The sequence below is a fragment of the Anser cygnoides genome, chromosome Z (assembly GCF_040182565.1).
Source record: "Anser cygnoides isolate HZ-2024a breed goose chromosome Z, Taihu_goose_T2T_genome, whole genome shotgun sequence".
Taxonomy (NCBI): Eukaryota; Metazoa; Chordata; class Aves; order Anseriformes; family Anatidae; genus Anser; species Anser cygnoides.
In genome coordinates this window covers 1-26,031 of record NC_089912.1, presented here as the reverse complement: position 1 = coordinate 26,031, position 26,031 = coordinate 1, and the positions used below count along the sequence as shown (strand labels likewise).

General features: G+C 39.3%; 1 protein-coding gene, 1 long non-coding RNA gene and 1 pseudogene across 2 annotated transcripts in view; all 3 read right to left on the bottom strand.

Moving 5' to 3' along the window:
* Nucleotides 1–1,475, bottom strand: part of ADCY10 (adenylate cyclase 10) — a 33,909-nt gene extending 32,434 nt beyond the window's left edge. The window contains exon 1 of the mRNA XM_066987901.1: nucleotides 303–1,475. The gene's annotated coding sequence lies outside the window, so the exon portion shown is untranslated. The remainder of the gene's footprint in view (nucleotides 1–302) is intronic.
* LOC125181656 (fatty acyl-CoA reductase 1-like) overlaps nucleotides 1–17,592 on the bottom strand; it is a 98,722-nt pseudogene extending 81,130 nt beyond the window's left edge.
* A 1-nt stretch (nucleotide 17,593) lies between these two features.
* LOC136788920 (uncharacterized) lies at nucleotides 17,594–24,665 on the bottom strand. Its single transcript, XR_010827488.1, has 3 exons — nucleotides 21,308–24,665; nucleotides 20,952–21,127; nucleotides 17,594–18,434 (listed from the first exon to the last, which is right to left on the bottom strand). It is a non-coding gene; the product is annotated as an uncharacterized lncRNA (long non-coding RNA).
* Between the last annotated feature and the right edge of the window lie 1,366 nt (nucleotides 24,666–26,031).

The window sequence follows — 26,031 nt, the reverse complement described above, 5'->3', positions numbered from 1 at the left end:
ATTCCAACAGAAAAAAAATGCTGTCATCTCAAAAGAGCTATGCTTGCCAAAAGGCCTGCATTTGAGAACAAATGCTTTAATTACATGCAGTGAAGTAGAGGAAGCAAACAGCCATTCTGGAAGCAACTGTTTACAAGCCAGCATGGAGAGGCATGTCCATTACGTGGAGAAGATAAAAGAGGCAGATCGGCAAGGAGTTCACCGTGGGTCAGTTCAACCAAGCTGCTATTCAGAAGAACATCTCAGCCTTTCTCTGTTCTCTCCTCGTGGAGAGACAACACTCATTTGTGCTTCTGCCTTACCTGAAAGCCTGTGTCCATCCCTATGGAACCTTATGAAACTGCTGAAGAAGATGGCAAGCAAAAGCTTCTAAAAGTGATTGAGAAGAGGCAGCAGCAAACAACCTTGAAGATCAAGGAATGAAAGGAATGGGAAGCAAACTGTGCAGAAAGACTAACAACAGATACTTTCGGCTGAAAGCAGTGGCAGCCCATTCTTTCACCAGGACTCGAGGCCCAGGTGGGCTTCTTGTTCCATATCAGAGCCCCAGGCAGTTAATTATGTGCAATGCCTGTGTCTTTTTACAAAAACAGATGCTAAGTACCTCTTCTAAACTCTCCCACCTGGGTTTCTAAGGCAATCTGTCCTAACATAGGAGCCATCCAATGCTTTCATTGGTGGGAAGAAGAATTAAGAGATAGATGTCCTGAAAGAGATTTCATGCTTTAAATCTTATAATCGAGATGCAAGTCATCATCCTCACTTATGTTTTAACAGGTCTCGGAGCAAAACATTCAAATACAAAAACATTCATGGGTGGTAACACCGCCTCAGGAGTTACAAAGGCTACTACTTTAAGTATACAGTGAGTGACACTGCATTGACACTGGCTTTCCACCTTGCATGGCTATTCTAGGTGTTTTGGGTTTTTCTGCTCTCCCCACCACAGGTGACTGACAGAGATGGCCTTTTCAGGCAAGCTATCTTACCATGACATCCAGCTTCATATCCAGTTTACTCCAAGAGATGGAAGACATAAAAAGGTTAATTACTAAACCTGCATGCCAAGCACCTGTGAAGCCCGTTCAGCCTGGAGAAGAGGAGGCTGAGGGGGGACCTCATGGCAGTCTACAACTTCCTCGCGAGGGGGAGTGGAGAGGCAGATGAGCTATTCTCCGTAATCACCAGTGACAGAACCCGCGGGAACCGTGTTAAGCTGAGGCAGGGGAAGTTTAGGCTGGACATCAGGAAGAGGTTCTTCACTGAGAGGTTGGTCGCACACTGGAACAAGCTCCCCAGTGAAGCAGTCACTGCACCAAGCCTGTCTGAATTTAAGAAGCGATGGGACTGTGCACTTAGTCACGTGGTCTATACTTTTGGGTAGACCTGTGCGGTGCCAGGAGTTGGACTTGATGATCCTTATGGGTCTCTTCCAACTCGGGATATTCTATGATTCTATGAGTCTAAGATACCAATAGTCAACAGATAACCACAGCCTCCAAAGAGAAAGGTGGTTTTCTAAACTGCCAAGTGTTGAAAGAGTAGAGGTTAAGTATCCTTACATTTGAAGCAATCCTTTTCTTCTGTTACATATTCAACAGAATAGATTCCTAAGTAGCATGGATCAGAAATAATCAATTAGTTGGCTTCATAGTTCCCAGCATTAACAAATCAACATTAAAAGTATCACGTGTAATGGTGATAAAGAACAAAACTTCTAAGTGAATTGCTTCACAGAAATAATTTTCAGACTATGGTGCATGTCTTATTGCAAACTTCAGTCACATGCCAACACGGGAAGAGGGACATCATTGGATTGTAGGTACCTCTGAAAAAAAGCCTGCAGTGCAGGAATGCTTAAGCATACTTTCAGATCTAGTAAGATGCTTGCGGAGGTAACTAAAAATGCAACATATCTAATGTATTTGTTAAAGTATACCATCTTCAGTCACAGAAGCCATAATTTATTTTCAGCCACAGTCAGGTCTCTCACACGAGGTGTGGTCCTAGACCATTTAGGCTTTCCATCTCTAGCTTTATATATATATATACACAGGTCGTTTTAAAAAGGAATTACAGCTTAACTACTTACTACAGAATACTTAAGCTTCAACAAGGAAACCATTGTCTTTTCAAAATGATACACACCTGCATGAAAGGTGTTCTCTTTAAAGTAAGTTTCCACAAGAATGGCAAAATAAGTTCTTTACATACTTAATTCAAGTCGGACAAAAAACTACCAAGGGCAAGTATAATGTAGCTCCTGCGTAATTAAGTCTATTAAGTCTCTGTAATTAAGATTTTTTTTTTTCCTTTTAAAAGCAAAGTAGTCACCATTATGACCCTACTTTGAGAAGTGAAGAATCGGCAGAAGTAAAGACAAATTATAGAAGTCCTGCAATAGTTTTTCCAGGAGATCCACCAGCATTTGTACACTTCTGAAACTCAGAATCCTTTGCAGTTTTAGGATTTCAAATAAATAGGTCAATAAACTAGCAATTACGATGACAATATTTACCTTCCTCAATGTGGTGTAAAAATTAAAAGAAAAAAAATAAGTATGTTAAGGCAGATTTCAATCAAAATGTTCCAAATTGCACAGTTATGTTGGTCAGTGGTCTAAAACATTCTCTCCCCAGGTCAATGAATTAAAGTTATTTAAATGCTTGTCTAACGCCAATTCAGACCGGCACTTGACCGTTTTATTTTCTATGTCTTCTGGAAGATAGACAACTAACATTACATATACCATACCATATATTTTGCACTCCAATTTAAGATGAAATTATGCTTTTACAAAAGGCGAGATGACTATGTTACAGGCTTTGTGTAGTTAGACCACCATATGCATAGATGCCCTAGTGCTCAATTCTCTTCTTCAGTATCTCATAGTACTGGAGGCTCTGAAGTACGAGAGGAATTTGTAACACAGACTAACCACAAAGTACCAGGTATTTCTTGCCATTTGTGATCTTGCAATAAAGATAAGTCAGACCAGGATCACAAGAACTGTATTGAATCCATAGCGTATATTCCTTAACTTAAGTGGGGAAAAAGGGAAAAAAAAAAAAAAAAGTAAAAGCCAAGGTACCAAGAACTACAGGGAAAAGAACATTAAAATAACTTCTAATGTAGAATTTAACTTGTTCATCTACTCATCTCAAGATACTTTATTAAAATGGTATTAAGTTAGTGCATTAAGTAAGCCAGTAAGTTGAAGAATGAGCAGAGAAGGCCTTTTTGATTGTTTGCTGCTCAAAGAGAAACGTGAAAATTCAGGAATAGAACCAGCCTTGTAGCTAACTACATATACAACTGCTTCATAGTTGCTTGGTAAAACCTTTGAATGCCAAGGTCACACCCATTGGCTCACCTCAAGACAGCCACTCACCTAAAACCGGGCTAATTTCACCCTAGCTCCCTTCCAAGCATTTAAAATTATGTATTTAAAATTATGTATTTGTAGAAACTTCTATTACTGCTGACAAAAAAGTTTAAGATTTTTCCAGCCACAAAGTTCATAGTCTCCATGGCAATTGGAAACTCCCTCCTTCTCAGAGAACTTCCTTCTTAATCCTTTAAGGATTAGGAGAAAGGAAGTGTGGAAAAAGGAAGTGCTGTTTTAGAGTCTCTCTGATTTTTAGCCATCTTCTCATGTAAAAATGGAAGCTGCAAGATGACTTGAAACCAGAATTTGCTCAGATTCATTAAAAAGAGCATGACATCTTTGGTTCAGTAGACCATAACAATTTGTATTTGAAAGGTAGCTCTTTGTAAGAAAATACTCACTGGCCTTATCTTGCTGTACAGGCATAGTGGGTGTTATTACAGCCAGGCCTTCCTTTACATAGGATGACCAGATGCCATTCCAATATAAGACTATTTCTCATGTTATTTTGGCACGATCCTTTGTACAAAGAATGTCACTTGTGTTCAGCGCATTTCCGAACTGCATCTAAGTCCAAAACTAGAAGGGGACACCTCTTCAGCTATGGCCGCCATTATCAAAGAAAGATTACCATCTTTAAAGAGTACATTTGAGATTTTAAATTTCTTCTTCTTTTTTTCTTTTTTTTGACAAGAGCCACATCATAAGAGAATTCAGGAAAAATGTAGTCAAAGTAAACATACAAGGATATTCACTTAGTCCTCTAGATCCCTCACTTTTTTCAGTCTTTTCTGCTATCAGCCTTAATTCTGTCGGTCAAGTCCTCGTCAAGATTCAGAATTAATCTCTGAAAATCCAGAAAGCCCTCATTCCCATTAAAAATTGCCTGCAAATGTGTAATTCAGGCTTACGACACATCTAGCTGAAACGCTTAATTTCTCACAAATTCAGATTACTTCGTTGCTATACCATGTGTATATTACAAGCATGTATCACAGCTGTGTCTCTGAATATGCTATTGTAAGATTAACACTGGCAAGTTTGGCCAAAATTCTCACTGAGATTGTGCCATGCCAATCTCTTTTGAAGACGGCCTAGACCACTTTCCCTCAGGTTGACAGCATAACAGATAAGCAATATTGCAGAACAAGATAAATTGTTCTTTTTTCTTTCTCTAAAGGGAAAAATCAAAAAGACTATCAACTGTCTTTATGAATCGCCCAAGAATAAAACAAATGGAACTATGCCAGTAAAGTTCTGAATAATTACAACGCATTCAAACTGGAGGAGTTCAGCCACAGATAAGACGCTAAGAGACTTCGTCTTACAGCACCAACATCAAAGTTTCCTGCGCTGAGGTGGAAAGTCCATGCCTGTTTACTTGCCTGCTTCCAGCAGTCATGTTCCCAAAAGAAACAATTATTGTTGTATTAAACCACCGTAGTCGAACAAACCATTCTGACCCTGTATTACTGTGTACCTTTTTGATGTTCCAAAAAGGATACACAAGTAACATCAGAAACCTGGATTCCAGTATACACTAGTGATCAGAGCTATAGCCATAAAAACAGACCTACTAGGATTACTAATACAGGGAACAAAGCAAGATCTACAAATGAAAGAAGAAAGATGGCATCTGACTAAAGCATTAGAAAACGCTTTAGATGACATGCCTGGAATAGAAGAACTCTGGTGGAACTAAACAAGTGCTATTAAGAACAGTATAGTATAAAATGGAAAAGTAAAACTTGACATGGACAGAGAAACAAAAATAAGATGCACACTTACTTATTCAAGTGTTTCCGAGCTGCAGAGAGGCCAGACATTTCTTCATTCAGCACGTATTTCTTTGTTCCCATGCAGTAGTTTTCCATGTATTCTGCCCAGTGTAGTTGTCGAACATCAAAATTAAAGGCCTGCATAAAATAAAAGCTTTCATTATTAACTGCCAAGAAAGTCAGTCATTTCTGATAAAGATGTAAAGAAAGTGACTACCCTTCTATCAGATTAATTTCATTGCAATGACAATTTTTTTTGTCCTTAATCATAAGAATGATTCACGTTTAGATCCATCTGTGACCCAACCAGCTTCTCGTACAATCAATCTCCTGCAAATTTCAACCATTCCATGCCTTATTTTGTCCTCTTCAGTAATATTCTTCCCTCAGCTTCCAGGTGCACTAGTTTCACATTTCATCTGTCTGTAAAGAACTCTACTCTAGAAGTAACAATTTTGTGTTGTTTCCTTTCCAGCCAGGAAATAATTCTCACATCCTATAGAATAAGCACACTGCTCTGTACCGAGTTCACTGACAGAGATGCGGTTCGTTTAACTGTGCTTATAGTTGTACCACTATGTTTTAAAAGGAGTCATAAGAATATCTACTGCAGAAGTTACTACAGTACATTCACAACTTCACTTTCTCACTGATGTCCATTACTTCATCCCAAACGATACTACAGCAGCCAGTTAAGTCCCGATAAGGTCAATAAAACCACTAGCTCACAGCTTCTGAACAAAATATTTAAACGTTGCTCTGTAAGAACCTGCCTAATACGACCGTTCTATGAAATCACAAGCTAATACAACAGCTTGTTTACTGGTTCTGCAAGTTTCACTCCTCTGTAGTTCCCAATCCCTCCTAGCTTGCATGTTCCCACTAAACGTCTTGCAGTGCTCACAGTGATCAGCTTTGACACGTTAAAGGAGCAGAAAAAAAAAATCCATTGAGCAGAGATGGGAAATCTGATGCTTAACTACTAAAAATACTGTATTTAATGACATTTGAACAAGCCGATAGTGAAATTTCACCAAACAGCGCAAGTCAGAAATCGATTACAGCTCGTGCTATGAAATGTAGTTAGTAACAATGAATACACAGTTCCACTGTGTTTCAGAAAATAACATACCTAATTCTGGAAAAACTATCAAAATCTGGGAGGGGAGGGGATGGAACAGGAGGAAGAGTGAGGTATTTCTTATGAGACATTTCGTTCACTCTTACTCAGGTCCTCTGTTCAACAACAGTTTTTGTTCTTCCTCAACCACCTTCAGGACTTTCGTCACCGTGCTTCTAGGTAAACTTCCCCACTGCATGGGGCAGTTTTAGTTCACAGTGAGTGAGAGAATTTGAGGACATGTAGCTGTATTGCCAAAGCGTGAAAAGCACACACAGAAGTTGTCACTAGTTTGAAACACAAAGAGCAAACAAGAAAGCCCCTCAAAACCTACCTCCTGTTCCTCAGAAAAAGGAGACAGTGGTCAAGAAATAAAGCCTTGTTTTACTCATGATGCAGGTAAAACCAGTAACAGCTTGGCTACTTGGCTGACATATAGGGCAACACCTGATCATGTGCGATCAAGCCACCCTAACAACCATCTTTTGTATACAGCCTCCTTCAAGGGGTCCTGTCTTTCTTCATCTCCGATCAGATCACTGATCCGGCTTACAACAGAGCCCTGTACAGACACCTTGGTACATTCAAATGGCTGTGGCAGGACTATCCAGAACTGAGTTAGTACCACACTTAGTTCTGCGTTGCGGTAAGCAGCATTACTGACTCGTGTCATCTTAGAACAGTAAGTTTGTATTTCACTTTCAGTCTCCATATCACACAGCTACTTACCTTTTTGTCTTCAGGGGTTAGCTGATTCATTAGCATAGTCATATTTTCGGTATTCCAGACCCAAGAATTGCTCGTAAAATATTCTAATAACATCATGGCCTTATGAAGACATGATATTGTTTTCAACATCCTACAGTCCAAGGAATAGAATGAACAGGTTACAGTGGTAAGTATTAGTTCAAACAAGTAAAACAATAAGTTTTATAACCCCACACCTCTACTTCAACATAACCCATCCTACTCTGTACCCAAACCATGAAAAAAGTTATTCAGATACAGAACTATCCTATCAGTCTAAAGCGAGACGTTACTGGACTTTAGCTGTCCAATCCTGATATGAAAGCAGAGCTTACCGGACAGCTTTTTTTTTTTTAAATTCTACTTCCCCATGGAACAGTAAGTTTCCTCTCTGAAAAGAGCGGCCAACAGAAGACAGCATTTTACCATCCTTTCTTTGTAATTTAGGACAGTGATACTTAATGCTTTTCACTTCAGCATAACTGAAGCATCTAGCTGTACCGAACAATTTAACTTGATGAACTTGTTTAAAATAGAGTTACACAGTGCAGAACACAGCAAGGGAGTAAGTTTCCCTAACCTTCTGGCACACTGTGCAAGGCCACATCTCTAAGAAAAGAAAACCCATTTATTACGGTCGGTAAGAGACCAAGGCTTAGAAGCACCAGAAATACAGCTTTGCCCCATTGTCCCTACTGTTACTGCAGCAAAGAGCAGGACCTATTCAGTGGGGCAGGTAAACCATAGATCCTGCTAGTTGGGTGATCAGTGCCAGGCTACTTCAAAATATGCAGAAATACCTTCTGTTATCCTTTATTACGCAGGGGTGACAACTCTGTAAAAATATCACTTGGAGTACAGAGAAATTTTGTTAGAAGGATCAATTTGGGCAAGTTTCCCTTTGATCAGAATACCTGAAGTAGACCCAAAAACCATGAGTTATCCACTCTTAGATGAAAGAATTTCCTTGTTGTGAAGGTGGGAACTTTGCAAGCGTTGCAGAACTACAGACGATCCCTCAGCTTTAGTAAGTACTAGCTAGTACTCACATGAAATGCTATTACATTTCCGCTTACGGGGCTTGAGCTATTTCCATCTCACAGAATTGCTTCCAATTTGATCCTCACAGCAGGGCACAATGGTCATTTTAAGCAAAGCAGAGGGGCACATAGGAAAAGCAAAGAAAGCAGAACAACCCAGCAGTAACAGGAAATGGCTTGCTGAAGCTAAGTTTTGTTCAGTAAAATACATAGCAGCAATATAACCCCCCGATTTTTCTCTGAAAGTTGCCTTGGTACATTCATACTTGTAGGGGAGACACAGCACAATCCCAGAAACTCTTCCATTACAACATATTGACTAACATTAATGACTGCTATCTCACTATCTAAGGGAATAGTGAAATTGCCTCTAAGTCTCACGAAACGGAGTATTACAAACGGTCGAGACCATTGAAAAAGAAAAATGTATTTGAAGTGCAAAAAATATGAACACTTCCTTAAAACCTTCCACAGGAGCATACTTATAGAACTGTATTCCAATTTTAGACCATCAGTTAATTTCATCTGAAAGCATCTAGGAATGTCTACTAACACCCATTTACAGTTTCCCCAGCTGGGCAAGTTGGCTGTATGGGAGCTGAGTTGGAGTTCCTCTGATTCAAAAAATAATTAAGAATATAGACTGTGTCCAATACATGTCCTGCGCTAACAAGGCTGAACTAAACATCCAAAAAAAAAAAAAAAGGAATGATCCTCCAGCAACTGTCTTAACAGATATAAGTCCAAAATAGTCAGAAAAAGATAAACTCGGAAAGCAAAGAGCTCACTGGTCAGAAGAGCCAGAAAGACCACTTAGCAAAATGCCCTGGATAACAATAATGCAAAACAGGACAAGGCAGCTACATGCTTAGACTCTTCTGTGGATGCCTGTCCACTGACAGTCTTAAGTTTATTTAATGTAGTTGAACTTATTGTGCCACTCCGGTTTGTTCTGCTAAACCGGAAGAATAGCTGGATTCTAGTTAGAGTGCCTAGACTGCTTCAGTACAAGAAAACTTGCGTCCCTGCAAAAAACTAAATGGTGTAAATGAAAAATCTGAGTAAGTGTAGATTTGGAGCTTGCTACCGGCCCCTGACATTATTTTTAGCTCTTCGTTTTCTAAGAAGAGTCTCTAACATTTGCAGGGAATCCTGCTGTCTCTACTTATGGGGATGGTTTTAGAACACAGATAAGCTGATTTGAAAAATAAAACAAACACACTCAAAACAAGTGGCTAAAGACAATTCTTTTAGCTCAGCTGCAGATTCTGTCTCTCATTGCATTTAGTGACTGGCAACAGAACCAGCTAATTGAGTTCATCATCAGAAAACAGTGTTGTTTGCGGTGTGATTTTTTTTTTTAGGATTAGCTTCTCATTATATCAGCCAAAACAATCAAATGCCTCTACATTCTCTTAACTGCTCGATCCGACTCGAAGGAAGTGAACATGTGGCTAAGGGATGGCAGCTTCCCCAGTGACAACTTGGTAGCCTGCACTAAATGAACCTGAAACTATGTTTCCCTCTCCCACCCGCCTGGCAAAAGAAAAGGAATTATGGTGACAACCTCTTATATTCAGAGATGTCAGCAATAAGTGTCGTTTACTGGACACTTATTCTGGCAGACTAAGTTTTGTTAGAGAGATTTTCTGACTTCAATAGCACCACATTCCTCCTGCAAATGGGAGTACAGATGACAAAGGAGAATGTGAAAAGTATGTAATGAAGCTTTCTCTCTCAGCCTGAAATTGATATATACACTTGATGGCAGTTAGCTACAATTCTTTAATATCAAAGATTCTTTAATATCAATAATTCTTTAATATCAATATTAAAGATTCCTCCTAAGGTATATGATACAAGTATTCACATTTGTAAAATGGTAAGTTTTTATTTAGCTGTAAGTGTTGAAGTGTAAGACAAGAGGAATTCTTTGTTTCTAGCAGCTCTGTTGTTCCTGTAAGTGCAGAACTTTTTTTCAAAGTATTTGCAAGGGGAAAAACCACAGTCATCTACTCAATGAAAGCATACTGTTTACGCATTTCTGGTTTGTAAGACAGAGACTATGTCAAGGGTGCTTCGTGTAAAGCTTTAAGAAGCTTTAACTAAAGTGATCTCTTCATGCCTCCCTGCGCTTATCAGCTCTACCTCCTCTTTAGCTTTCTAAGAAGCAGTAGCAGAAAATGCATTGCTGGAGAAACACGTGAATTACAGCTTCAATATTTCATGCTACTTTCTGTTACAGAATCACAGAATGGTTGAGGTTGGAAGGGACTTCTGAAGGTCATCCAGTCCAACCCCCCTGCCAAGCAGGATCACCTAGAGCACATTGTGCAGGATGGCACCCAGGTAGGTTTTGAATATCTCCAGAGAAGGAGACTCTGCAACCTCTCTGGGCAACCTGTGCCAGTGCTCTGTCACCCTCACAGTAAAGAAGGGCCCTGTCATATTCAGGTAGTACTCCCTGTGCTTGTTCTTCCAGAGTAATTGGAAAGACCTGCCGGGTGTGTGTTTTCAATGGCTTTAAGATTTCAAACGTACTGAGCTGCTTTTGAGAAGAGATGGTTCTGCTGTGATAAGTCCTGTGCAAAGTTACAGGCAAGAACTATGCCTTATATTAGACAATTAATAAGCTTTGCGATGCAACTAAGTACATATAGCAAGCTACTGACAACACTGTCAAACTTGTACAGTGAGAATTATCACCGCTATTTATATAGAGGCACAATACTACAAAAGTCTACTTAAGTAGTTTAAAATATTCAATCCTCATTATGACAGTCGATCCTTATTGTACTTGTTCCATCTACAAAGCTCAGAAGAATTACATGCATTACTTTTTCCTTCATTTTCCTTAACTCTTACTCAGAGAATTGTTAATTTCAAGAATGTTTCACTAGATGCAAAAGCAGTGAAAAATAAGTTCTCCATCTCACTAGAAGTTTTATCTACTTCCACGAGTACAGTGTACCAGAACAATTTCATATTGCATAAAGATTTCAATTGGTTACGGCTTCAAAAAATCCAAACCCTTCAATAGAAGGGACTTTTGTTTGCTTGTTTGTTTGTTATAATTATGAGCATATTCATTTAGTCCTAAAGGGTTATAAAAACCAATTAGTTCTATTTGCTAAGAATTTCTCATATAGTGACGGTACAATATCCTGACAGTATGACAATAGTGCAGTTCAACCTACGCGGCAATTTCACTGATCAGTTTTTCCTACATTATATGCAATAAAGAGCCTAGAAATGTATTCAGATTCTTCACAGAGGGCAGGCTGTAGACCAGGTGAAGTCAAGTTAGCACAATATTCGGATTTGCTTGTGCTGATTTCATCATTTTTTTACTACACTGGTCAAGTTTTTCTTGCTAAATTGTGGTGCAGAGAGGTCACATTTTAGATTAAGCTAGCCCTTCACTCAGAAGAGCCTAATAACAAGCTTAAAAATCTGCAATTAAGTTTCCAAGGCTCTAGAAGTTCCCTAGTGCACGCTACCTGGTAATTAAAACCAGAGGTCAACCAGACAGAAGGACAACAGCAACAGTAGTACACCCCTATACTAGTGCCATCTCCAGCCCCTCAGTTAAAGTAGGTTTCAAAGTACTTTGAGCCAGACAACTAGAAAAAAGCAGAAGAATAAAGATCTGGCTCATTTCTCTGCTATTATTAAATAATGCATGAAACCCATTAGGATTTAAAACTGCATGTCTCCTTTGCATCTCGATCAGAGTTCCCTTCTATTACGCTTTAAAGAAAAAAATGCCCTCTTTTTAAAAGGGCTTAAAATTAAAGAAAAGAATCCCTGTATAATGAAAGCTATATTCCTGTAAGTGTGCTGGGCATCAAACTTAAACAGTTTTAATTCCAAGCAACTGAATAAAGTGTGCTACAGTTTGCTACCTTAGCAACTGAAGAATCACTTTTTGATTTAGTTGAACCTCCCATCTTTCCTCCAAACTTGAAATCTTGTGCATGATAGGAAACCTATCCAGTCACTACTACATAAAACTAATTAGGAATTCTCAAATAATTTATACTTCACAGGCCAGAAGATACACGTTTAACGTCACCTCTTGTACTAGTACCGATTAAGGTTTAAATTCTGTGTTTGAACACTAAACAGGAACTCCAGAAAAAGCAAAAAAACAAGATTCAATGTTTCCAATGTTATACACCTGTAAGAGCGTTCTAAACAATGTGTTTATTTATAGCCTTGTTTTACTCCCATAGGTCAAATACTTAAAAGACTGGACTTCCAAAGACTGACACGACTCTGGCAGCATCATTTCCCGTTTGGAAGACAGCAGGTTGATATTTGTAGTATAATTATTTTTAGCAAGTGATGGAATCTTGACATATATCAGGGAATTTCTATTAATTTTTATTAAGAACATTTTATATTGCAAAAGAACCTAAAAAGCTAGGAATTCATGCTTAATACCTTCCTGTGATACACAGAGCTTAAATCTTTTCAATGTGGAGAGATGACTGCTCAGGCAGAGATCTCTGTCCCTACTGTTGCTGTGAGTGCTACACTATTGAGTAGGCTTGGAACAATGGAACCCAAGGCAGTTCAGAAGTTTTTGCCTACGAACTACCTACATTGCTTCCTTTTATTGATCCGGTGCTAAGCATTAAAGAATTTTTCCCCTCCTTGTAAGACAGACCGAGACTACAGGACAACGAATGAATGCTCACTTGTATTAATACACTGTCACCATAGTGGAGATTTTAGAGTCTGATGATGAATACTTTTGAAAACATAATATATGCAATGAGTTAAGATCATATGGCTTGGCAGATCTGAAACAAATTGCAGTGACATCTTATATTCCTTCTATGTAATCTACTTTGGCCTAGTTAGCAGAATTATACAATTTTTACCACTTCAGAAGTTAGCCAGCTAGTGGTGTAATTATCATAAACTGAATGGAATGTTGAGATGATATAAAGCATACCAGATGGAGCTGTATCATCTACAGGAATAACCCACAGTTATTTACTCTGCCTCCCTTCCACTTTCAGTTTATAATAGCAACAACAATCTTAATGCCAACTGCTTCCCCGAGTTTACTGACTGACTAGGATTCTGACCCGAGACACATCGTGGACAACGTTGGTGAGTCAGACATTAATCTCTTAGAAATGCAGTCAATGGATTGTTATTGCTTATAGTTAGTAAATCTAAATAGTACCCTTGTCGTGTCGTCTTCATCTCCACCACCTTATCAAAATATTTTTAGCCCTGTCCTTCTTACCATGGCTTATGACCTGTCAATCTGAGCAAAACATCGTGAAAAAATGCAGGCGATATATGGGAGGCTGTGGTCCGACAGTGATGCAGAAGGGGGTTTGAACAAAGACTCATGCTACGGTGCCTTACTGCACTGCTTAACGGATTTGTTGTGTAGTTCAAATATAGGTGCTTTGCTGTAGGAGAAAAATAAGGATCAACATATTTTAATTATTTATCATTCAAGAATGAACATAATTTGCTAGATCTTGTATTCTGTTTACCTTGATTACTCAACCCCCCAAACAAAATATCCAACAAAAAACATCCTCATTTTCGCTAGAAAGTTTAAACTCGCTTCGAATTCAATGACCTATTCTCAGAGAAAAAAGTAGAAAAGGTGAGTTTTAGTCACACAGCATTCAGGGGAAGAAGAAATCAATATACATCACAGTGGAAGCATAGCTTTGTTGTTTAAATCTAAGAGGAACAGAAGAGACAGAGCTAGTCACCATTACCTTGGGCTTCTTCCAGTAATCCTGAGGTAGATATCCTACAGGAATGCTGGGGCCTTATGGCTTACAGCAATCCAGTAATGATATAAAAGGTGATCGGAAGTTAGATTAACACTGGGCCGTCTGAAGGCCTGTTCAAGAGGATTCCTCTTGAAAGCAGAAATTACATGGCACTCTGAGAAAGAAAAGCTGCGTAACAGCTTTGGTATGTAAAGTTCAATGGTTTTCAAAGTACATTGCAGCGTACAATATTTACTTTAGTATGCTATTTAAGTAACCATCCTAGCTCTTCTAATAACCACAAAAACTAAAACAGCTATAAGCTTTAAACCTAAGATACTGTTAAACTGGTTCTTATTATATCGAAGTTTTTTAAACCTTTATCTTCAGAATATTTTACTGTAGCTTCTCTTTCTGGTCCTCTTCCCTACCGTCAGTTGATTTTGAGAATTCAGAGCAATTTCAGTTTACATAGCATGTAAAGCTATTTAAATATCCATCTGTATTTCATAAAGAAGGCTATTCTAATCTTTTAAATGAAGAACACTTTAAAAAAAGTAGGCCGAGGACTTTGCAAGCATCTGAAGTGCATTTCAAATTACCCATATTCAAGCTTTTTTAAAAAACATTGTTAGCATTGGACTCCAGGTCAAACTCTCGTTGACAACTGAAAGTTCTTCACATGGCAGACACGTACATCTTAAAAAACTATATCAGAATTCACTTTATCTTTGTAGTCATCTCTTGTAACTTCATTCCATTGCTTACAGGAAGCCTTTAAATACCTCAATTAGAATCGTAATATAAATGAAGCCAGCAACTTTCCAACTTCAGCTGAAATGATAAGGCTTATAAATATAGATATATAAAACAGCAAAAGCAAGTAAAAAGGGTGAAGAAAGTAGTCAAGAGATATAATATGGATTTAAGTATTTAAGATAAAGAAGAAAACTAACAATCTTTACTGAGAAATTATTTCTAAAAACATGTAGAGCTAATTAACAGCTTTACCATACCAGCCAGCTTGCGTTGCTATTTATTACAGAGCTCTTAAGCCTATTACAGAGCTCTTAAGATGCGGGTTACATTTTAGTCGGGATATCTAAGATGAAAAGAAGTGGCCATACTTAGAGATTACTTTTCCCTCAGCGGGAATAGAGGAAGTCTCATGTAACCATCTGAAGACTAAGAGCCACCTCAATCGACAATTAACTGAAGCTAGACACAACAAAAAAGCTTCAAGTGCAAAACTTGTCGTACACCCTCCATTATGCAGCTGTATAAAGTAATCCCAATGTTGAGCTCTTTACTCATATATTTACAGGAAGGTTGGCATTAAACCCAACATTAGTACTGCTCCTCTCGGCAATGCTTTTCTCTGCACACTACCCACGCTCTACAGATTAAGCCGTTGAAGCATCAAGCAGAAAAATCAGTTCTGCCATACTTTAAGAAAATTGAATTAAAAAAACAGGAACAAAATGGAAGCGATAACTCTACAAGGAGAGAAAATCAACGGAAGAGAACAAAAAACATGAGGCACTGCAAAATTGAGTTATGGCTGTTATACTAATTTCAAGTATAAAAATAAAATTTGACCTGCAGACTATAGCCTGTGCTTTTATTACTGATCTTATTTTTCCATTAAAGCTCATAAAAAAAGAAATATGACATACCAACTTCACTCCAGTGGAAAGCGTTGGTACCACATGTTGTACAGTTTTATACCATGATATTTCTTGGTCTGGAGGGGAAAAAGACCAAAGAGCACATCAGAAGACAAAAAAACACACAAAACACATCAAAAGCCATATCTAAAGTTATCTTTGCCCTCACCATCATTTACATAAAGCAAAAGTTGTCAGCCTCACGTTAGGTTTTTTGCTTCCTGAATCCTTCCAGTATTTTAATCCATCTTTAACATCTGTATATGTGATAGTTTATAATTATAACTATGTGTATATATAAAACTGTGTGTATATATACATACATAAATGACAAAAAAAGTATATATTTTTCCCCAGAGAAGGCTTTGCCTACATTATTCTAAGTCATACTGATTGCACTGAGGCCCAGGAAAAAAAAAATCAGGTATAGCTTATACAATAGTATCATAGGTGATGTCTTCCTCCTCATCGTCAAATGTTGGCCATTATCCTAAGTTACACTCTGCTGGACTAAAGCTGTTAAAACCTTAGAACCCTTTTGTCCTAGATGAATAGCAGGACACCGATCAGAAGTTCAACAGAAGACTGATTTATCAAAATGCACAGTACCATCACTTCAAAGTACTCAGTGCTTTCAATTGTCACCTGCTGTACCTATTAACTCCAGAATACTAGGCTGCAGACAGTGTCATACTGACAACAACCTCTACTGGAACAAGACCTGCTACTGCACCATTGGTAGCTCTCATTGTTCAAAGAATTCCTTTTCCTGCCTTAAAAGAGAAAAAAGACAAGACGCACCAGTAAAACGCAAGAAGCTTTGCTGTCTCCAAAAGGAAGAAACATTTTTTTTCATTACTTACAGCAATGAAGAGGCCACTAGGTCCACTGAAGTTATCAATCCATCCCTATCACAAGCAGGTAGGAAGGAAAGGTTTTCGTGTAGTGAAGTCAACAGTTTAAAGTGGAAATTTGACAAGTTAACCCAGGAGAGCAATACTAATTTCCATGTGTCTAAATGAAGTTCTTCCATAGTAACTTGTTATATCATCAGATTTTGCTACAACTCAGACATGAGATCCACCTGTAGTTTCACTGGCCCCTCCAAATGAGTAGCTAGCTTGCTTATTTCTTAGTTAATAAACCGCAAACTATTTCCTACATAAATACATTATGTTGAAAATATTTCACTAGCTTATATCAACTCAGTTTAACAGTCAATAGCAAAACTGCTTATCTGTCTTTTGTGTTGGTTTTTTTTTTTTTTGAATTTTCCCATAGACATTTTCACTCAACTTCAATGCCAGTGTTTAAACATTATATACTTAATTAAAATTTATATACTTACTGTCTGACATATATGCATATTGTACCTACTCAAAAAGGCATGTGATGTTGATGTATTTTTAAGTGCTTACGAAATATTCAGCGTTGAACTGGAAAAGCCGTTCCAGCGCTATCTCCCATACTGGAAGAAGCATATAGCATATATACTATACATCAATGTAACAGAGTTCATAAAGCTTCTGCCATCTCCTGCCTTGGCTAAAATAAGTGGAGTCCAAACATTTTTACGTCCTGCAGACCCCAGTTTCATTAATGATACTATTCAGCTATTGACACACCAAAGCACCTCGAAGAGGGAAAATAGATGAAATCACCTTTCTTACTTCACGATTCTGTATAACTATTTTGTGTGTAAAACAGTATCTCCCATTGTGACAGATGTGTATTGTTCTATGCTTAGAAGTAATTTATCCCCTAAGCTTCCCACATACGAATGCTGTATTTGATATCTTTTGTATGAGAGTTGTTATTCAGAAGCAGTCAAGCCACAGCTTTAAGTTTAAAAGATTTTCCTCTATGAAGGTCACTACATACACAAGCTGTCAGTACGTGCTACAGTTTACAGGCGTGAGTCATGTGAAAACTCAACGTACAGGAAAAGGCTCCTTCCAGCTAGCACCAACAACAGATGGCCTTATAACGGCTATGTTTATTTTTGCAGCTTCTTGCTGTACTACATATTCGGCTAAGGCTTTTGAGTAAGTGTAAGGGTTAGGCCTATTGCCAGTCAGTTTAGGTGTAAGATCGTTCACTTAGGGCTTGACAGCTACTAAATAAGACTACTAGATAAGACCTCAGGACAGCAAATGTACACAGGCAATACAGAACAAGTAACTTTCCCCTAGTAACATCCAATTTAAGAGTAAAAATCTATAGAACACGGGTATTCAGAAAGCACCAACATTAAAGACCTAACAGAACTGCTTGTACATTTTTGTTTCTGAGCAGTTAAAAGTATTTCAGTATATCAGACCGATCTTGCAATGGCCTTAGGTGGAAGTAGTGAAGGTTGCTGCTAAAGGTGAGCTGCTGTCTTAGTTCTCTCTGTCCTTCACAGTACCAGCACCAGTACATCTGGAACAGTGCAGCTTTCTTCTGTTTGTTTTTAATAGCTCCTGATCTAGCTCCTCATACAGCCGAAGAGCCACCAGTCTCAGCATACAGGAGGCTTCAGGAATGGCCTGGAGCATCTCCCTCTTTCAGCACTGTTCCACACCTTGCTCAGCTTAAAAGCGACCATGAAACCTTAGCCTATTTCCCTTACAGGAAAGGGTAGCATCAGCCATGTATTAGACTAACAGAACACCATCAGCCAGTTTCTTCGTCTTTGTTTCTTAATCATTGGTTGGTACTTCATTACTAGGAAGGCACGTGGTTACAGATTACTGAAGTAACTTGATAAAATAACACATACTCAAGAGAATCCATCAGTTTCTTGGGATCAACAGGAGGTGGATAAACAATTTCCTCAATGTGTTTTCGATTGCAATATGCATACGCAGTCGAAACACGTATGAATACTTCTAGATTCGTCATTCGGTGTGCCAATGAGAGGAGCTGTTTCACGGAAAGCACATTTAACTGAACAGCATCTCTGTTGATTAACAGAAACTTGATTAGTAGAAAGCAAAACGAAAACAGCAAGCAAAATGAAATAACCAGTCAATCCCCCAATTCTTTCCTAAATGCTTCAGTGGTGGCTGTTTATAGAGTAATTCTAACATTCTGGACCCCTTCCTCCACCCCCCAAAAACACTATGGACATTAGTATCCTAACCTTCTACTCAGAACAACATGACACATTCCATCTAGAAATTTCTCTCTGTCTTCAGGATAATTTTCCTAAGTTTCCCCTTGTTCTCACTGGCATCCTCGTGCTCTGTTACTAAACAGGCAAAGTCAGCGTACCTTTGATCTGCTCAAGCTAAATTCTAATCCAGTAAGTTTTTCCTAAAATGTGATGGAACAACTGCAACAGGACACCTAGCTGCCAAATGATATAAATGCCAGTCAATTTTAACAGCAGCTTTGAGCTTCCTAGGTCAAGACCTCAGAATGAAGGTTTAGGGGGGCTAGTAAGTTGGAAGTGATTATCGTCTTCATGTAAGATGGCACAAGACTCAATAGTGCAACAGGATTACAGGAAGGAAGAAAAAGTGAAAGGAGGAAAAAATAAATAAATCAAGATCCACACTTTCATCCCTCCAACCTGACTGCTTCTCATTAAAACAGAGTCCTTAAGTACACTGTAGGAGGCAAGGTATATCTCTACATTTTGCACTGTATCAGAACACAGCTTATGGCCCAACAGCTACGATGATTTTTATGTATTTCAGATCTTCTCTCCAGCCTCTAAAAACTTATTACAAGCACTAGCCTTGTTTACAATGTACAAATCAACTAAGCTGTAAGAATACTGCTAAAAAAAACTTCATCAAAATCTTTGCATTGGTGTTACAGTTTAAGGCTTCTTTATCGCACATTATTACTAAAACATTAGGTGGGCAATGGACAGGAAACCCCCGTCCCAAGGCAATTAAGTCTAGAAAGTGTTACCTCGGAAAAAGTTACTTTATCTAAAATAACGGTTTTTAAGTCTTCAGTGCTTCTTTCAAAGAGGTCAAAGGAAAGAGGTTCATAATCATAGCTGTAAGCATTGTTTTAAGATACAGAAACACACAGCCAATACAAATCAGGAAGGGTTCCAAAATAAGCCAAAGTATTTTGCTTTCTTGGCTTTATTCCTACCACTGACCCTGAGCTAAATACTTTGAACTTTACATCATGCTCCGGCCTCAAATCCTTCCTAAGAAACTAATTTTCTATTTTGCTAAGCAATGCACGAGGCCCTCCAGGAAAGTGTAAACTGCCAGAAGCTTGCTGTATCAAGACCTTTCCACCAGTTTTTCCAATCACATTGAAGTCCCTCTAGACTTTTCACAGGTTGGCAGTTCCCTAGCGTTGAAGGTCCATGAAATAGCGATAAATATGGGCTACCTTATGTCATTTCAGTATACAGTACAGCACTCTCAGAGAAGTAGTGCCAACATTTTAACAACTCAAAATATTTCTCAACTCAGATTTTCTTTACCTAAGAGTTGCTTTACATTCATAAAAATTGGAGTTATTTTTCACAAAGTCATTTCTCCAAATTGTTTATTTATTCCAGTGTTTCAACACTGAATCAGGTCATTTTTTCTAGAAAGCAAATATCTTTTCTTGCTTTTGGGAATCCTTTTTTTATTATTATTATTTCCTTAATAAACTCTGTACAAGATGGAAGTTATTCGAGTTTTAAGCTTTGTCCCTCCACACCTAATTCTCCCTACACCCTCCAATGCAAACTTGCATTCTTCTTACTGGAGGACTTTCTGAAGGCTGGGCAACATTTAATTCGCTGTTGGTTCATCAACTAAAGAAAGCAAGCACTAGAGCTTCTGCCCCATCCCAGTTTTGGGGAAAAGTTATCCTCTGAAAAGATACACTTGCTTTCTAACAAGGGGAGCTAAAGGAATAGTTTGTGTTCTCTTACACAAAAAAAGCTCCGATATGAGTAGTGAGCACAGTACGTACTGCTTCAGATTATTTATACCCTCTTCAGCCATCCCAGAAATCAGAGCAACACGTGATGTTAGGAAGACTTGGAAAAGCAGTATGTTCTCAAGTCTCTCTCAACTGCTTCCCTTCAAAAAGGCCTTTGAAATTCAGGTACCGGAATTCAGTAAAAACACCAAGGGGCCTATAACACAGTACAAAAATCATGTTTTGCTTCTAAGCACCAAAAATGGATGTCTTTTTGCCTAAAGCTTGAAAAAGATGTGATTTCTTTCATGTCAAATCGTGTATTCTAACTGCTGGCAAAGCAGGTTTAAATAACGTATCTTCTGTCCGTCTATGAAAAGCAAATGAACACCCAATAGCGAGTTTTAGGTAGGGAGAAAAGTTTAACACCCAAGGGGGAATCATTAAATTGACCAGACACACAAAAAACAAATGAGATTAGTAGTCAGACAGCCTGAATATTTGCAAGATTTTGCAGACACCTGATTCACCCCTTCCCTCTGAATACTATCAGCTTACCAAACTAGAGAATACAGTTTTTTAAACTCACCTTAGCATTTCATTCAATCTGTCTGTAGCGGCACAATGAAATATAATATTAATACAGTCTATAAGTTTTGGTTGGATTGGGCTACTACGGTCCAGTTCAGGCTGTGTAAGTTCACTTGGAATTACTATTATTTTTTCTTTGAAGTCAGGCTGCTCCTCTCTCAACCTGTCAAAGAGCTGTCAAAAAAAAAAACAGGACTAAAAATTCAAACTAATGGCCAGTGAAGACAAAAGACACGTTTTATAAGTGAAGATAAAACACATTTTCTGCCCATATATAACTATATTGCCTTATTTCTCAAAATCAGTAGTGTTAAGATAGTGTTTTAGGAGTCCTACAACACATTACTGACTTACCATGAACATATTCAGTGATGAAGTTGTTCGTATACTTTTTAACCCAAGTGGTGAAAACAGAAGTATTGCATGCGTTGCACAGAAAGCAGTGAGATTTCGATGTATACTTCTAAAAAGGAGGAAGAAAACAAAGGAAAAGGCTACAAGCGGGACACAAGCAGCAAGAGAGGAACTGGGTGGACGGACAGCCAGCGGGGCAGAGGGACAGAAGAACCACCCAGGGGCAGGGAGCAGGACAGGTGTGATCGACAGGGTTGGACAGAGAGCCCAACAGAGACACAACTGCGACAGCCAGGATGACCAAGAGTAATAATAGCAATTTTACTCTTACTGACATCAGAGAGTGTTGGTTTGGGATGAAATCAGAGTTTTAGTTTTTGGATCAGAGATGACTCTGTTGAACAGTCTCTGCCTTTCCAGTATGCGAAAGGAAAAGCCACGAGGATAAGCACAGAAGTATGAAGCTATCATTACCAACAGAGATGCTGGAAGTAGGCTTCTCAGTATCACTTTTGGTACTCGTGGAATAATTGCCTGAAGTAACTAGGCAAATTAAACTAATATTCACATTTTAAAGAAAATGTACAGCATTGAAGAAGCTTTCAGGGTGGAGGGTAGCTGCACTACCTAAGCGTTACCTAGGCCTCTAACTTTACATGCTATCGCACTAGGGGAACTCGGTGTGCTAACTCTAAGGAACAGTACAGAGCGTAGAGCGGAGTGGAGACATCACGGATAGGCCCCGTGACGAGATGGGGACCCGATGCTCTTGTGCACACTGAGACCGATAAGCTGCACGTTTGCTACCCTGAGCCAACGACCTGTCATGGTTTTGACAAAACGCTGTACTCTAGTGAACTTTTGCTCATTATATCATCATTATAATACCAAAACACACCTCCACCCCAAAAGCTCCATGCCTCCAAGGTGCGACCACCCCTCACTGAGCACGCGCTCTGAATTTCTCCTTTAAACAAAAGCAAGAAAACTTTCTACCAATCATAACCAAGATATGCCTGACTAGAGTCACTCAAGCTCCACCTAAAAGGACAGAAAATAGTCATAGAATATCCTGAGTTGGAAGGGACCCACAAGGATCGTCAAGTCCAACTCCTGGAACCACACAGGTCAACCCAAAAATTCAGACCATGTCACTAAGCGCACGGTCCAAACGCTTCTTGAACTCCAACAGGCTTGGTGCAGTGACTACCGCCCTGGGGAGACTGTTCCAGTGCACGACAACCCTCTCAGTGAAGAACCTCTTCCTGATGTCTAGCCTGAACTTCTCCTGCCACAGCTTGACACCATTCCTGCGGGTCCTATCACTGGTCACTAAAGAGAACAGATCAGCGGACAACGTAAATTGGCTTAAGTGAAAGGGGATGTTAGGGAAGATACCATCACGAAGGATACCTTTCTGACTTCCGGGATCAGTCGACGGGCTGAGCCTCTTTTCCCCCCGTGTTGGGATGTCATGGGGTAAGATTTGAACGCTTGGTTGTACCAGGTGTCTCCATGGAAACTCAGAAATCTCTAGAGCCTTTGTGCCTTTTAACACATTAATAGCCAGGACAAGTGCCTGTGTATTTCATGTGTGCTCGCTTGCTTTTGCAGACAGTGAATTTATCTCTGGCAATCCAAAGAACCTGTGTCCCTGTTGCTGTAAGAAATTGCCCTTCATTGCATTGTTCCTAGCTGTGATAGTTCTCATTGAATGCGACTACATCAAGGACGTGCTACGTTATTGGTGAATCCGTGACCGTCATAGTTCAATAACCTGAATCCAACCAGACCCGTAACAGTTAGTCAGCTACGCCCCTTAACAGGACAGTATTTCATAGGGAAAAACATAAAGCCTAAGATTTCTCATCCCTGAGGCCTTGGGAGGCAGGCAGAGAAGGAATCCGAGACTCTTAGTGTCTCCTGAGAATCGCAGCTTACAGTTACTCCACGTCTTCTGGTCTCACAGGATGAGGCAGAGGTATCATTAATTCCTTCTCCATCTCGCTGGAAAGAGCTTTTCTCCTCTCTGTGACAAAGGAAAAAAAATGCTATGATCGTGGGAGTCATTATACAAAGCCACGCTCGGTGAATTCACTATTACAGTTAAGATCGTTTTTAATCAAAAACACTTTGGCAGCAATGTTACCACTGCAAACATAGCGCTGCAAAAAAATTCAACTCAAGAGAAAGAAAAGGGCGAGCTAAAAGGACAAATAACGTGACCAAAGGCATCTGCAACTGTTAGCGTTCATAAAGACACATAATCCACAAAGTGATTATATGAAGGTGCTTCTATTAGGCGCCGGAAGTTAGGGGCATGCCTGCCCAAATCTAACTTCGTCTGATTTGTTCTCTTAGTTCTCTTTTATCTCCTAAAATATTACATATGCATTAAGTTTCACAACACATCTATGCATATTCATCTCCTAGCTCCGCCTAGCCCTATGCTAATTATCTTATCAGTTCTTCTGCGCTTGCGTACTACTCTCTGGTGGTCGTTGGGATGAAGTAAGATGTCTTCATCAGAGTTGAACTTTTTAACCTTTTCTTCTTACGCATGTTCTCTGAGCCCTCAGTCTCAGTCCAAACCGCAAGGTTGGTTTGATCCAGATCCCGGGGTCCGAGAGGCCCCAGTTATCTAGGTGTCTTCCAAATCGGGCATTCTTTTAGTCCTCCTCCTTACTCCTCATCATGAATCGGTGCATTCTCTCATGCTATCCTTCCACATATATTTTGTATCTTCCAAGCACAGCCCCGGAACAGCACATCGCAAATGTAACACATATTAAGCAATATTGTATATTTCATCTTCCATTACCAACATTTCCCTCCTTTGAAAGTATTTCACTCCTTCGTGGAGGGCAAATGCTTTCACTAACTAACTAAAATGTTTTATGCTCAGCACCCACCAATAACATGATCAAGAAAAATTACAAAAATTAGGAATCAAGAAAATTACAAAGATTAGGATTGTCACAACATTTCATAAGTCTACCACTTCTGCTTTATGTTACATTCGCTCTTCTGGTTGGGTTCGCTTGATGTGGAACCGATCTTGTCTATTCGGTCTGCATTCCATTTTGCCTCCTGGGTTCCTCAGATTCTCTCTCTGAAATCTGAAGTTGTTATATGCCGGTGGAGGGTATTGCGGATGTAGTTCCATATGCCGAGCAATGGTTTGCATCACTGTCCGGTTCCAGGTTGTCTTCCTTAGAATCAGACTTTTCAGTATTATAAATGTTAACCAAATTAGTACCCCTACAATCACCAGTATAATTACCCTCTCCAGTAAGAATTTAACCCAATTACTAATATTCCATCCGCTAAAAATTTTATCCAACCAGCTTGTTTTCATATCTTTCTCTTCCTGTTCTGCATCTTGTTCCACTCTAGCCAGTTGTTCTATGTCATGTTCTACATCAATTGTCACATTTGGAATGTGGATGCAGCAATGATCAATACGATCTTTTAGAAATCCGCATACTCCATGTTCCTTTAATAACAGTGTATCTAATGCCAATCAATTTTGTAGCACCATTTTAGTTGTAGCTTGTAGTTAGATATTAATGTCTCTAAAGCCTTCTTTTGTGGCTCTCCCAAGCCTACTCGCTTGTCCTGTGTCCTGGTTCCAGTTAGGACAGAGTTAATTTTTCCTCATAGTAGCTGGTAGGGTTCTATGTTTTGGATTAGGATGAGAAGAGCGCTGATAACATGCTGATGTTTTAATTGTTGCAGAGCAGTGTTTACACCAGGCCAAGGACTTTTCAGCTTCTCGCTCTGTCCTGCTAGCGAGCAGGCTAGGGGTGTCTTTATCTCAACTCACAGGCTTCACTTTCCCGTTTCTCTCCCCCATCCCAGAGAGGGAGGGGGGAGGGTGAGCGAACGGCTGTGTGGTGTTTAGCTGCCAGCCGGGTTAAACCACAACATCCTGTAAGTTTATAAATCATTTCCCTATTTCGATAAGTAGCTACCTGTGCAAATAGAGGTTCTAATGCCCAACTGAATTTTACTCCATCTGAGGGTTCATGCCGTATATCTTCATCTGCCCCTTCTTCTAAACTTCTTTTTGCTCTTCTAATTTATAGGGTTTCCAACTTCCCCTTAAAAGGAGACTTTTTCCATATTGGACACAGTGTGGGGAGGGAGTCCTAGAGTTATTTCTTTTACTTCCCCATCTATCGGCGGGTGTGTAGTCCAAGTTCCATCACTGGCTGCCCATACAAATTGTCCTGGACTTTGTATGGTACTATAGCTACAATCCACTGCGATTTGACTTGCCTGGCTATTTCTTTCCGAATTGTACTTAATTCCTCAGCAAGCACATCCTGCCCTAATATATTGATATCCTCGTTATTACTGTCACAAGTATATTTCTTCTCACAGGTCCACCAAGCTACCTTTGTTGACTCTTGTCTACCACTACTGTCCACCCGGCTTACTATATAAAGCTGATCAGTTCCATTCTGCTTTCCCCGCCATTTAATACACCATGATGTATTCCCTCCATACTGGAATTTCTCCAATAAACTTACTGTCCAAGCACTATCCCACCCTTCCATTCCTTTTGGCTCATTTTTCTCTTGGCATTCCCAAGTAATCTTTTCTCTAGGTCCTTCTACTATACATAGTTCATCGTAATGACACCGTCCCACATTCTTAAATCTGCCTATCGTTACAAATTGGTAGTTCTTCTTTTCACATTCAGACCTTGATGCTGGGGG